The 14,215-nt window shown below is 47.2% G+C and overlaps 1 protein-coding gene across 3 annotated transcripts in view; it reads left to right on the forward strand.

Annotated features, from left to right (window-relative positions):
* ARHGEF3 (Rho guanine nucleotide exchange factor 3) overlaps positions 1 to 14,215 on the forward strand; it is a 336,416-nt gene that overhangs the window by 246,776 nt on the left and 75,425 nt on the right. The gene's annotated exons all lie outside the window — the stretch shown is intronic.

Below are 14,215 nucleotides of genomic sequence, written 5' to 3' on the forward strand. Positions count from 1 at the left end.
GAAGCCACATGATGTTGGCTTTATAATTTTCATTCTCTCTTACCTCCTTGCCTTCCTTCCTCCCACTCACTGACAGATGAGTTTTATTCACTGTGTACTGTCTCTAAACCAGAATGAGCACTCAGATCTTGTCCATCACGGGAGAACATGACCCTCCTTGGGTGGAGCAGGTAGCAGAGAAGTTTCCTTCTTTTCCCTTTGGACAAAGAGTTGTTGAGTTCATCATTTCACAACAACCCGAGAATTTGAAATTAGCAGTGTGTCTTATTTTGCCGAAACGTCAGTTAAAATCTTGCCTGCCGTTTATAAGTGGGCCCCTTGAGGCCTACCTCAAGAGAGCAAAGTTTCAGGGCTGGCATTGTGGTGCAGCAAATCAAGCTGCCTCTTGGATGCTGTCATCCCACATGAATGATGGTTCAAATCCCAGCTGCTCCACTTCCAGTCCAGCTCCTTGCTGCTGCACCTCAGAAAACAGTAGAAAGTGGCCCAAGCATTTTGGCATCTACCGCTGATGTGGGAGACCCAGATGGAGTTCTAGGCTTCTGGCTTTCACCTGGCCCAGCGCCTGTCATTGCACCCATTCGGGGATGAAACAGTCGCTAGAAGATCTTTTTCTGGGTTTCTCCCTCTCCCTCCATCTATCACTTCACCTTTCAAATAAATGAATCTTTACAAAAAGGAAAGAGAACTGAGTTTCTTATCAATTTCAATAGTAGGCAGGAGCATGGCAAGTTGAAAAGAAAAGTAATTGTTTAACCTGGGATCAAAAACATGGAGAAGGAAAAGGCGGCACCTCTGGATGGAAGGAAACGAGCAGGTGAGCACGTTGCAGGTATTCAATGTCCCTTTGCCACCACTTTTAGTCTTCCTGCTGTGTCCACCTTGAACAGGAAATTAAAATACATTGCTGGGCATGTGTAAAAGGCTGGAGGGAACCACAGGCTCTCCTGACATCTAGGAAGACTCCTACAATCTTACCCCTTTGGAGCCACCTCTGAAAACACTTAGCATGAATTTCAGACTCTTCGAGAGGCAAAGTACCAAGGCCCTGTGTCTGCCTTGGAAAGCTTCTGACAGTCCACTGTGATATTCTACATAGGACATCTTGGCCCCATCTCAGAAACTATAAATATGCTATGCTTCTTCTTGCAAAAATCTTCCCTGGGTTTGCCTCCTCCACTACGTCTTCTCTGCTTAGCCCCATTTCAGTTTAATCTTCATTTCCACAAATACAAATCTAGCACCTGAAGGACATGAAACTGCTGTCGGGACCAAGACAGACCCAGTCCCTGTCCCCTCACAGCTTGGAGTTGGATCTGGAGACAGACATTAATCAGTCAATATGAGCAGATGAGTACTGAGAGGACAAGAGGTACTCATTGCTGTGGGAGGGTACAAAGCAAGAGTTACGTCAGCCTAGGGATCACAGGTGGCCTTCATGAGAAGAATTAGCCAGGCAAACTGTCAGATGGTTGTCCTTCTTGTGCCTGAGTTGAGGAACCAAATGGTAATGCAGTGAGAAAAGTGGGGAGCTAACTGGTGGCAAGTGCTCTTGTTCAGCCTTTTATCGTCAAGGCTTGGATTTGGTCGGAATTATGGATACGTGACAAATGTTTGCTGAACTTGTTTTGGATGTGAAATTCAAAAAACCTTCAAATACAGCAGAGGCTCCCTTAACTTAGCTCCTACAACTTAGCTCCCACTTAATCAAAGTGCCCAGCTGTCCACACTGTCCAGCCCCTCTGTAAAATGCATCTGGTGCCCGCATCAAGTGGACATTTTCAGCTAATGGGGTGCTCTCTAGCACAAACACCAGCCAACTTTTGCTCCCACCAGATGAAACACGTACTTGTCAGAAGTCCCCAAGCCTGTTTCTGCTGGTTGAACTTGTTCTATAATTAAGCTCTTCTGCACATGCAGTGCCCTCCCCCTCCTTCTCCACCCCAGCCCCAGGTCTTTGTTCAGGTAAACATCTCAAGCCAACTGCCCTCCTCCAGTTCCCTACTCTACAGCTAATTTTTTAAAAACTTAAATGCAGTCATGCCTTGTGGCTATGAAGATAAGAGTGTTTTTAATTAGAACTCTGGATAGCAGATTGTAAATCAAGTCCTAAGAGCCAGAGTCTGTCTCCTGGTGGGTGGCTTAGTGGTTGGTAGTTTTCTTAGAGTGTGGACTTGCATATTTTTCCTTGTATCTCTGATACACCCAGATGTATAGAGCATGCTGTCTGGCACACAGTAGTTGCTCAGTACATGTGGGTTTAGATGAGCAAATAAGCAGCTCCCAGTTCTCATTCTGCATTTTGATGCTACAGCCATTGTGCTTATGACCCTCGGGTACCTGTGTCCTGAAAATCTAATGTCGGAACGTTTCTAAGGAGAAGGAGAGCTGCTAATACTTCTTTTTTTTTTCTCTTGAAGATTTTTAGTTTATTTGTTTGAAAGGCATAGTTAGAGAGGGAGAAACACAGAAAGAGAGGAAAGACAGTGATCTTCTGTCTGCTGGGTTACTCCCCAAATAGCCACAACAGCCAGGGCTGGGGCAGCTTGAAGCCGGGAGCCTGGAATTCCACCTGGATCTCCACGTGGGTGTCAGGGACTCAAGCACTTGGGCCATCTTCCTCTGCTTTCCCAGGTGCAGTAGCAGAAAGCTCAATCAGAAGTGGAGCAGCTGGGACTCCAACTGGCACTCATATGAGACACCTGCATTGTAGGCAATGGCTTAACCTGCTGCACCACAACACAGTCTCTGTAGCTGTTAATATGTCCAAATCACGGCCGGCACCGCGGCTCACTAGGCTAATCCTCCGCCTAGCGGCGCCGGCACACCGGGTTCTAGTCCTGGTCGGGGCGCCGGATTCTGTCCCGGTTGCCCCTCTTCCAGGCCAGCTCTCTGCTGTGGCCAGGGAGTGCAGTGGAGGATGGCCCAAGTGCTTGGGCCCTGCACCCCATGGGAGACCAGGAAAAGCACCTGGCTCGTGGCTCCTGCCATCGGATCAGCGCGCCGGCCGCGGCGGCCATTGGAGAGTGAACCAACGGCAAAGGAAGCCCTTTCTCTCTGTCTCTCTCTCTCACTGTCCACTCTGCCTGTCAAAAAAAAAATATATATATATATATGTCCAAATCACAACACCATGCTGCTTAAACAGTGTTCATTGAAAGTGTTTATCAAAAATGCAAATTTCTGGGGTCTATTGTGAGAAAAATTTCAGCTTACTAGCTCCTAAGTGAGGCCTAGTGAGATGGATTTGATAAGTGTCAGTGTTGTTGCAAGTGTTCTCTGGAGGTGCTGTCCCCCTAACTCTCCAAAAGTCATGTTGGTATCAACATGTAGGTTTTCAAATTCAAGCCCAATGATATGAAGGCTGCTGTGTTTCACTGTTGCACACATTTCCCCTAACATTTCAACTTCTCTGAAATTGCAATATAATTGTCCAATAATTGGTCATGTGATACAATTGATTTAGCAATGTTTTCTCTTATTTAAAATTTTTATGTATTTTGATTTTATTTGAAGTGCAGAAAGACACATTGAGGAGGAACAGAGACAGAAATCTTACATCTGCTGGTTCAAGTCCCAAATGTCTGGAAGAGTAGGGCTGAGCTGACTTCAGAAACTTGAAACTCCGTCTAGGATTCCCATGTGGGAGGCAGGGGCCCAAGGACTTGAGCCATCATCTGCTACCTCTCAGGGTGCACATTAGCAAGAAACTGGAGTTGGAAGTAGAGCCAGGACTTGAGCACAGGCACTCCGATATGGGTTGCAGATGTTCCAAGCAGCATCTTAACTGCTATACCAAAATGCCTGCCCCTGTGTTTCTTAAGAATCCAAAATAATAACATTTGATAGTGTGTAGCATCTTTAATTTGATTAAATAGGCTACTTTTGACCAGTCTGTAGGTGATGGAGGGAGAATACCTTGTCTATTCAGAGCTGGACTTTACATATTTTAGTTTCTTATTTCTGCTTGTAATGGTTAGTATACAAACCCACATAAATGCATACATTGGCTGTAGTCCTAAGGGAATAAACAAGGTTGGAATATAACAAACTTATAAGATAAGGAATGTTTTCAAACAAATGCAGAATATCTGTAAAGTTCAAAGATCCTTCATAGTGTCCAGAAAACATTCCAGCAGCTGGGTCAGTTCTGTGAGTAAGCAAGCTTGGTAGGCATAAATTCAAGGTAGAAAGGTCAGGATTCTTATTGCAAAATCTTGAGTGAGACAGGTTTTTGGTCACACATGTTGTTCAACAAGAAATACCATACTCATTTATCAAGAAGATGGTAAATTAAGCCCTTTGGGGCTTACATTTAATCTCTAGATTTGCATTTCTACCCCCCAAAACAACTAAATATGGTTGCAAAGGTTGTCTCAGAAAAGAACAAAATTTGAAAACTTCCTTTTCCCTTCTTTGGCTTCTGCTTATATTTAATTTAGATATTAATTTTCACTGGTCTTCTGAACTACATTTTCATATCTGAAGTAGTTTGAGAGAGTTTTCTGGCCCAGCCCCATCCCATCTCTTACTCCCATATTCCTCTTGGTTCTCTCGTCCTTTTTGTGTTTTATGGAATCTATTACTTGTTTAAGGGTTTGGTTTTGGCATCAGGGGTGATCAGGCATGGCAATGTACTGGGACTTCTTGATCCTCAAGTGTTATCCCTTGTTCCACCAAGCCCAAGCTGATATTTGGTACTGATCAGTGATCAACGTCTCAAGTGGAAACACCATTGAAATCAAAACCAACAGATTCTCTCTCTTTTTTTTTTAAAGATTTTTTTTTTATTTATTTGAGAGGCAGAGTTGCAGACAGAGAGAGAGAGGGAGAGAGAGAAGGATGGAGAAAGAGGTCTTCCATCTGCTGGTTCAGTACCCAAATGGCCAGAGCTGAGCCAGTCCGAAGCCAGGAGCCAGGAGCCTCTTCCAGCTCTCCCATGCGGGTGCAGGGGCCCAAGCACTTTTGCCATCTTCCACTGCTTTTTCAAGCCATCAGCAAGGAGCTGGATAGGAAGTGGAGAAGCTGGGACTCAAACCACCATCCATATGGGATTCCAGTGCCACAAGTGGATGGTTAACCTACTATACCACAGCGCCAACCCCCAACAGATTCTCTTGACTCTGATGCCACTTTTCAGTTTTAATCTCTTTAACACAGAATTTCTCAACAATGGAACTATTAATATTTCGGACCTGCTAATTCTTTGTTGTAGGGGGCTATTCTGTGCATCAAAAGTGTTGAGAGCTTTCCTGACCTCTACCCACTAGATGTCAGTTAGACCCTGGTCCCCTCCAGTGATAGTGAAGAATGTCTCCAGACATTTCCAGTGTCCCCTGTGGGGCAGATCACCCTGGTTGAAAACCACTGCTTGGGAATGCACCTGTCTGTCATATACCACTGTGGGGAGCAATTCGGACTAGACTAAGTTACTCGAATTAGGACTTATTCTATGCATCTGCTCTCCCACAATATGGCGCTGGGAGAGAAGTAAACAGCTTCCGCACAGCTGCCTCCAGTTCAACTAATAAACTGTAGGACTTGCTCCTGATTGGAGGAGAGCAGCGTACTCGGCGTGTGGGCAGCCGAGTTGGGATTGGCGGAGGAGGACTATAAAGGAGGAGAGAGATGGCATGCACCAGGAACATCTATGGGGAACATCTAGCTGAAGGAACACCCGTGCAGTCCCCGAGCGAGCCGGCCGGCGGTGTGCCGCTCCCCTGCGGAAGTGGGGAATGCGGCCAGGGGGAACTGCCCTTCCACGGAGGTGGAAGGGATAGTAGCCAACCCGGGAAGAACCAGCAGCAAACCCGGGGAGGGCCGAGCAGACAGAAAGAACAGCGCAGGGTCCTGTGTTGCTCCTCCATGAAGAGGGGGAGCGACATAATGGTGCCGTGACTCGGATAGGAAGCCTAGGCAGGGTTTAGTGTCGTTCCTCCACGAAGAGGGGGAGCGACATAATGGTGCCGTGACTCGGATTGGGAAACCTAGCTCGGATAGGAAACTTAGGACGGATATGAAACTTAGGAGGGAAGAAACGGGAAGAATTGGGAAAATATCGGAGAGAGACACTAGCAAACAGCCTAGGGAAAAGCCGGACGAAAAGGGTGCCGGAAGAAGCTATTGAAAGCCTAGGCATAGACTCGGATACGGACTACGGGGGGAAGCTGGGAGAAATCTCTAAGGTCGAAAGCGAAAGTGAAAGCTAGAACAAACAGACTCGGATGCGGACTGTGGGGAGAGGCCAGGAGAAATGAGGGAGGAGTATCGTTGGAGGAAAGTTTGGGGAAACATACCGGGTAGAGAAAAATGTTAGGGAAATTGAAGCCGCGGGGGGCAGGCCGAGGCGGACACGAAAGCCACTTTGGGATTCTCAAGTTAGCCCGGGAATAGGGGGCGAAAAGTTGAAACCAGAAGCTGAAACGTGAGCCAGATTGGGATCCGTCTGATTAGCCCGGGGAGCAAAGGACGGGAAGCCAAATCATGGGGCGGAGACGTACGCTGGGTTGAATTCGCCAGGCTAGCCCGGGGAACTTAGATTGAATGCTAGTGGTGGACACGTAAGCTACGCTGTGTTACTCGCGGAAGCCGCCGCGTGCAGAGAGAGCACGGGGCGTGAATAGATAGGGAACGGGGCTGGCGTAGGCCGTGGTTCAGACGCGAAAGGGTTAAGCGTGGAGACCGCGGAGCGCGCGAAGCCGAGCCGCGCAAAGCCGGGAAGCTGCGCAGATGAGAGAGGCGCGCGGGCTGAAGCGGCGCAGAGCCGGGAACCCGCCGGCGGGGCGAGGTGCCAGAAAGCCGCAGGGATAAGAGAAAGTGAGAAAAATAGGAATGCTGGAAGATAGAAGTAAAATGGGAGAAATAGGAATGCCCGGAGATAGAGAAATAGAGAAATAAAAAGGCCTCCCTACAACACTGCAATGTGAGAGCTTGGATTCGGTCTGCCTAATCAAGTGAGGCGATGAGCACCTGCGGGCAGCTAGCAGCTTATGCGCCGCAGGTCACCGAAGACAGGCACGAATTAACATCAGTAAGGCTTCCCCACAATACAACAATATTAAGCTTGGATTCGGTCTGCCTGATTTAAGGCGGTAAGCGCCAGCAAGCAGCTCGACCAGAGTATGAGCTGCAGGTCACCGAAGATAGGCACGAACCAACACTAATAAGTCTCCCCCACAATACGGCAATGAGAAGGCTTGGATTCGGTTTGCCTGATAGGCTTGTAAGCCCCTGCAGGCTCGACCAGAGCATGCGCTGCAGGGCACCGAACACAGGCACGCATCAGTGCCTAAAAACCTCCTCACAATGGCGAAGAGAGGACCCGGATTCGGTTTGCCTGATGGATAGGACTTGTAAGAGCCTGTGGCAACTCTAGCAAGTAGAGCAGAGTGTGTGCCGCGGGACACCGAAGACAGGCGCGTATCAACGCTAAAAAATAAAAAGAAAGGGGGATCTGTGGGGAGCAATTCGGACTAGACTAAGTTACTCGAATTAGGACTTATTCTATGCATCTGCTCTCCCACAATATGGCGCTGGGAGAGAAGTAAACAGCTTCCGCACAGCTGCCTCCAGTTCAACTAATAAACTGTAGGACTTGCTCCTGATTGGAGGAGAGCAGCGTACTCGGCGTGTGGGCAGCCGAGTTGGGATTGGCAGAGGAGGACTATAAAGGAGGAGAGAGACGGCATGCACCAGGAACATCTATGGGGAACATCTAGCTGAAGGAACACCCGTGCAGTCCCCGAGCGAGCCGGCCGGCGGTGTGCCGCTCCCCTGCGGAAGTGGGGAATGCGGCCAGGGGGAACTGCCCTTCCACGGAGGTGGAAGGGATAGTAGCCAACCCGGGAAGAACCAGCAGCAAACCCGGGGAGGGCCGAGCAGACAGAAAGAACAGCGCAGGGTCCTGTGTTGCTCCTCCACGAAGAGGGGGAGCGACATAATGGTGCCGTGACTCGGATAGGAAGCCTAGGCAGGGTTTAGTGTCGTTCCTCCACGAAGAGGGGGAGCGACATACCACTGCAGGTATTTCCTCATTTTTAAAAATATAATATTTAGTTTTTTATTATAGGGTTTTTTTTTTTCATTACAACTAATAATGCAGACAATTATCTCATTCAGGAGAAAGAAAAAGACTATCACTTATCTGGGTCTTCAGACTTGTTTCAAGAATGAGATCTTAAAGAATTAAGTCTTCGAGATTTATAGTATCCAGGGTTATGTTTTTGTAAATCCTGTCTGGAACCACAGGCCATGTCCCCAGGCAGGAGGAGAGTAATAGCAGTGGTGTGATTTTCGGAGAGGGTCAGTGCTCCATTTGTGGAATGGAATCTGGTGTTCTGTTTTTTTTTTTTTTTTTTTTTTTTAACCTGTCTAGCAGTAAATCACAACCCTGATCTCTCAGAATTCACTGCCAGAGCTTAAGGCTTTTTCTCTTCCTTTCCTCCCAATCAGGGCTGAAGTTATGGAGAGGAGAGATCTAGGCCATTGACTGGGAATGTCACTCAAATGGGAGGGTAGGGGAGAGGTTTTGGAACACATGTGTGCCCAACATATACCTACATGACCACGTCAAATTAGCAGGTAGAAGAGATGGCCCCAGATTCCAGGGAAGCAGAAGGAGGTGCACATGTTTGAAGGCTAGGCTTCGAGGGATTGGCTAGTGTCACGTAAGCTCCTTCTGTATCCTTGCTGCTGAGGATACAGTTGATAAAGACCACATTTTAAAATCAACCATATTGGGGCCGGTGCTGTAGCATAGAAGGTTAAGCCTCCATCCTGTAAGAGTGCCAATTTGAGCCCCGGCTGTTCCACTTGCCATCCAGCTCCCTGCTAATGCACCTGGGAAAGCAGTGGAAGGTGGCCCAAGTCCTTGGGTTCCTGCACCCATGTGGGAGACACGGATGAAGCTTCAGCCTGGCCCAGTCCCTGCCATTGTGGCCATTTGGAGAGTGAACCAGCAGATGGAAGATCGCTCTTTCTCTCTCTCTCTCTCTCTGCATTTCAAATAAATAAATAAATCTTTAAAAATAAATGAATAAAATCAACCATATTGTTTAACACCTGCTTGGCGGAGGCTCTGGAATACACAGAGAAGAAAGGAGAAGGTTGGCTGATGGAGCACCTGACCTATAAGAAGCTCTCAGTACATATTCAATGAATGAATGAACAAGGCTTTAAAAAAAAAAAAAAAAGCAACTGTTGACCCGGATGTGAAGTATGCATATCATCAACAAGGCAGAACACTGTACTGCTGGCTGAGAAGATTGTCACAGCCTTGTTAGCTCCTGAAGGTTTAGCCTCACAGTGGACTTGTTCTGCACACATTCACAGCACCGAGATTTGAGGAGTCAATCGATGGTCCCTTAGCTGTGCCTGGTTGTCTGCTCATCTAAGAGGGAGACTGCCAGCCGAGGGTTTGCGTGGGGAGGCCCACCGCTCTAGCGGCAGCACAAACGACCCCCACTCAGTACAGGCGAGCCTGCAGCCCTAGACTTGGCACCGTTCCTAGAACTGCAGAACAGCCTTCTTTATTTCAGTCTCCAGGCTTCTGGCTTGGGAGGAACTGCCTGGCTGTGCAGCATTTTATAGGATTATAACTGGTTGTGCCGAAGGCAAGTTCTGAAAGGCACTTTGTGCCCTTGCTTTGAGGGAAGCTGCCTGTTAGAGCAGTGTTGTTGCTGAGCCTGTAAACACACACACCCAGGCAGGATGGGGAGCGGTGGGCTCCTGGGGCTGCTTACCTGGTCCTCACCATGGGGCTGGACCAGCTTCCCTTCACTGTGACACTAGCCTCAGGGCTGTGCATTGGAACCTTCCTTGTGGGCCAGCCTGTTTGCTGACATTCTTTGCGCACGCATGCCCCTGGTTAGACTCCCAGCCCGACTGCAAAACTCCAGTGGTGGAGAAGTACATTACACAGGAGCAAGATTCTGAAGTCTGGGTGCAAGGTGGAAATTGCACTGAGTCAAAAATACCCTTGAGAAGTCTTTAAATGTCTTAAGGACCACATACATGCTTGCATGTACCCAAAATTGCCAGCTTTAGTGTACAGGCTTGGATATACCCAAAGTATATGTTTTTAAACACCAGAATTGCATTCAGGGTGTGTGTGTTGGGGGAGGCATTCAAGCTATGAGACCCTTGAAAGAATCAGCAGACCACCCAAGGGAACTTGATTCTCAGCTTGCCTTTCACATGCATTTTGGAACTTGTTTTTTTGTTGGTGGTGGTTTTTTTTTTTTTTTTTTTTGGTAGCATTCTGAGTTACTATGAGCCATTAGCAATCACTCTTTCTCTGTCACTCTTGGCCGATCATGTGTAATGAAAAAGTCTAAGTTTGCTGTTTATGTGTTGTGCATGTAATATATGCATTGATTTTTATGCTTCCAATATCATTTAAAGAGGACACAAAACTGGTTTAAGAGAAAATAGATATGGCAGCCTTGTGGTCAACCAGTGGAATTATTCTTTGCTCTTCAGTAATTGAACTGCAGGTTAAAGGGCCCCTGCTGTATTTCTTAGGGTTTATTTATTATTTCACTAGATTGATGGTTAAGTCTGACTCCCTGTTCAGTCCTGAGGTTACTACCGTGAACAGCCCCACATCAGGGCTGTCAGAATCTGCCTAGGAGACTCTTTTTTTCACCAAATGCTAGATATATTTTCCAACCAGAGAACAAGGCCCAGTGAGCCCCACTGGGGATCAAAACCCATCCCCGGGGGCCAGTATCATGGGCAGCAGGTTAAGCCTATGCCTGGGACAGGCAGCATCTCATATGAGCACCAGTTCGAGTCCTGGCTGCTCCACTTCCAATCCATTTCTTTGCAGATGTGCCTGAGAAAGCAGTGGAGGATGGCCCAAATGCTTGGGCCCCTGTCACCCGTGTGGGAGACCTGGGTGGAGATGCAGGTTCCTGGCCTGTGTCTGGCCCAACCCCAGTCATTGTAGCCATTTGGGGAGTGAACCAGCAGATGGAAGAGCTCTCTCTCTCTCTCTCTCTCTCTCCCTCCTACCATCCCCCAATTTTGCATTTCAAACAAATAAATCTTAACAACAACAACTGTCCTCAGGTAGGCAGTTGGCAGGCAGAGTTTTGTGGTTGATGGTTGGGTCATGGAGGACGGGGAGAGGGTGGGAGCTAGGAGGCACTAGGTTCTTCGGCTCAAATCCTAGGTGGCTAGGCAGTCACTGAGTGTGGCCTGTCCAAGCTTGAGGGTTGGAGAGAGAGTGACGCACTTGTGTGAATTCCCCATCAGCTCAAGCTTAAAGGATGAAGTTATGTTCAGGAATATCAACAGGCAAAATCAGTGGGCCTGGGGCACTCTGCCACCCCTACCTCTTTGACCACTTCCTGTCGCTTCAGGCTGTATATTTGAGTGCTGTCTGCTGTCTTTAGTCTCAGCTGGAACTCATTCAGCAGCTCCAGGACATGTAGAGCAAAAACTGGCTGGCTAAACCAGGCCAGATTCTTTCTGCCTCCAAAAGCAGTTTTTCTACTCTAGCAGGGCAAGAAGATGAGTGGATTCAGTGCTAGGGTGTGAGCTTGACAGCTGGGACTAAGAAGCTGTTTGTGTACTATGAGATGTCCTCCCTGGGAAGTAGGCAACACCAGTTCTGACCTCAGCTGGAAGCAGAGACCCCCCAGAACAAGGACCAGATAGCTCTATTCCCAGCATCTCCCCCTCACCCAAGAAGTAAAGCAGAGACAGCATCTCTCCAGACACCAGTAGGGCCATGACTCTCATATGAGCAGGGGAAAAATCAACAGTTCAGCCTACAGCAGAACTTTTGAGATCATAATTTTACTAGGTAAAAAAAAAAAACTTGGCTGGTGTTGTGGTGCAGCGGGTTAAGCCGCCACCTGCAACAATGACATCCCATATGGGCACCTGTTCAAGTCCCAGCTGTTCCACTTCAGATCCAGCTTCCTGCTAATATGCCTGAGAAAGCAGCAGAGGATGGCCCAAGTGCTTGGGTTACTGTACCTACATGAGAGACCTCAATGGAATTCCAGGCTCCTGGCTTTGGCTTGGCCCAGCCCCAGCCATTGTGGCCATTTGGAGAGTGAGCCAGTGGATGGAAGATCTCTCCCTATAACTGCCTTTCAATTAACTAAATAAATCTTCCTTAAAAAGTAATTTACACCCTGACTGTTGATGAGCAGCTTAATATGTTATCCCTCTTAGTATTTTTTTTTGTTTGTTCTACTTAATACTTTTGGTTGAATACTGTAATCAATACACAGTTCTTCTTAAGTGCTGAAACTTAACTGAAAAGTGATCGCTGTTAAATATAAGAGTGGGAATAAGAGAGGGAAGAGATGTGCAATTCGGGACATGCTCAAGCTGACTTACCTCAAACAGTAGAGATAGAAACATACCAGGGGATTCGAATTCAATCCCATCGAGGTGGCATGTACCAATGCCATCTCACTAGTCCCAGTGATCAATTTCTGTTCACAATTGATCGTAATGATAGGACTAAGAACCAAAGGGATCACAGAAACAAGAATAGTGTCTGCAAATACTAGCTGATAGAATCAAAAAGGGAGAGAATGATCCAACATGGGAAGTGAGATACACAGCAGACCCATAGAATGGCAAATGTCCTAACAGCACTCTGGCCTCATAATCAGCCCTTAAGGCATGCGGATCCGGCTGAAATGCCCATGAGAGTATTTCAGGCATGGAAAGCCAAGACACTCTGGGGAAAAAAAAAAAAAACTAAATGAAAGATCTCCACGAGTGAGATCCCAGTGGAAAGAATGGGTCATCAAAGAAGGAGGTACCTTTCTCTGAAGGGAGGAGAGAACTTCCACTTTGACCATGGCCTTGTCTAAAAATGATCAGAGTCAGTGAACTCAGGGGGCTTCCATAGCCTTGGCAACTCATGACAAGAGCCTAGGGTGATTACTGATGCCATAAACAAGAGTGTCAATTTGTTAAGTCAACAACAGGAGTCACTGTGCACTTACTCCTCATGTAGGATCTTTGTCCTTAGTGTGCTGTACATTGAGATTTAATGCTATAACTAGTACTCAAACAGTATTTTTCACTTTATGTTTCTGTGTGGGAGCAAACTGTTGAAATCTTTACTTAATGTGTGCTAAACTGATCTTCTGTATATAAAGAGAATCGAAAATGAATCTTGATATGAATGGAAGGGGAGAGGGAGTGGATAAGGGGAGGGTTGTGGGTTGGAGGGACATTATGGGGGGGAAGCCATTGTAATCAATATTCTGTACTTTGGAAATTTATATTCATTAAATAAAAGTTAAAAAAAATTAAAAAAAAAAAAAAGTAATTTACAGGGGCCGGCGCCATGGCTCACTTGGTAAATCCTCTGCCTGCAGCACTGTCATCCCATATGGGTGCCCGGTTCTAGTCCCAGTTGCTCCTCTTCCAGTCCAGCTCTCTGCTGTGGCCCAGGAGGACAGTGGAGGATGGCTCAAGTGCTTGGGTGCCTGCACCCGCCTGGGAGACCAGGAGGAAACACCTGGCTCCTGGCTTCGGATCAGCGCAGCGCCAGCCGTAGCAGCCATTTTGGGGGTGAACCAACAGAAGGAAGACCTTTCTCTCTGTCTCTCTCTCTCACTGTTCAACTCTATCTGTCAAATAAAAAAAAAGCAATTTATAATTTCCCAAGAAACACCTGGATATACTTTTTTCTTGTTAAAAAAATAAAAAAGCTTAAAGAACATTAGCTGGAAGCTTAGGATCCCTTTTGTCCACCTCAGCACAAAGGAACTGGTACATGTGTATTCTTCCACACGGCATTTAATGACAATTACCTATAAATGTGTCTCTATAGGAAATATATGGTATTCTTTAGCAGACGTGTTTTTCACGCAAGTGGTATTCACTGTGCTTACTGTGCAGTGATTTTTTAAATTGAGCCCAACACAAGGGAGATCGTCCCGGGCCACACCCACAGGCGGGTCTTCCTTCAGAGCGCCAGGGAGAGCTTACGTCCCTGCACTTCTGTACTCCCTGTTGATGGATACCACCATTGTTTCCGCGTTTGTTTTACTGCCTCCGAGAGAGGGAACTCTCCGGGGTGGTGCAGATGTCTCCGTTTGTCAGAATTCAGGAAACTGTACACTTTGTAGGGTGCACTGCACTGTCAGTACGACTTTGACCCTAATGACGTTTGAAAGGAAACTGTCCTGAGAGCAAGACCCTGTGTGGGCCTGTAAAACGCTCGCTTTTCCACGGC

Source organism: Oryctolagus cuniculus, chromosome 10, assembly GCF_051225735.1.
Source record: "Oryctolagus cuniculus isolate XC-2025 breed Fujian yellow rabbit chromosome 10, ASM5122573v1, whole genome shotgun sequence".
Taxonomy (NCBI): Eukaryota; Metazoa; Chordata; class Mammalia; order Lagomorpha; family Leporidae; genus Oryctolagus; species Oryctolagus cuniculus.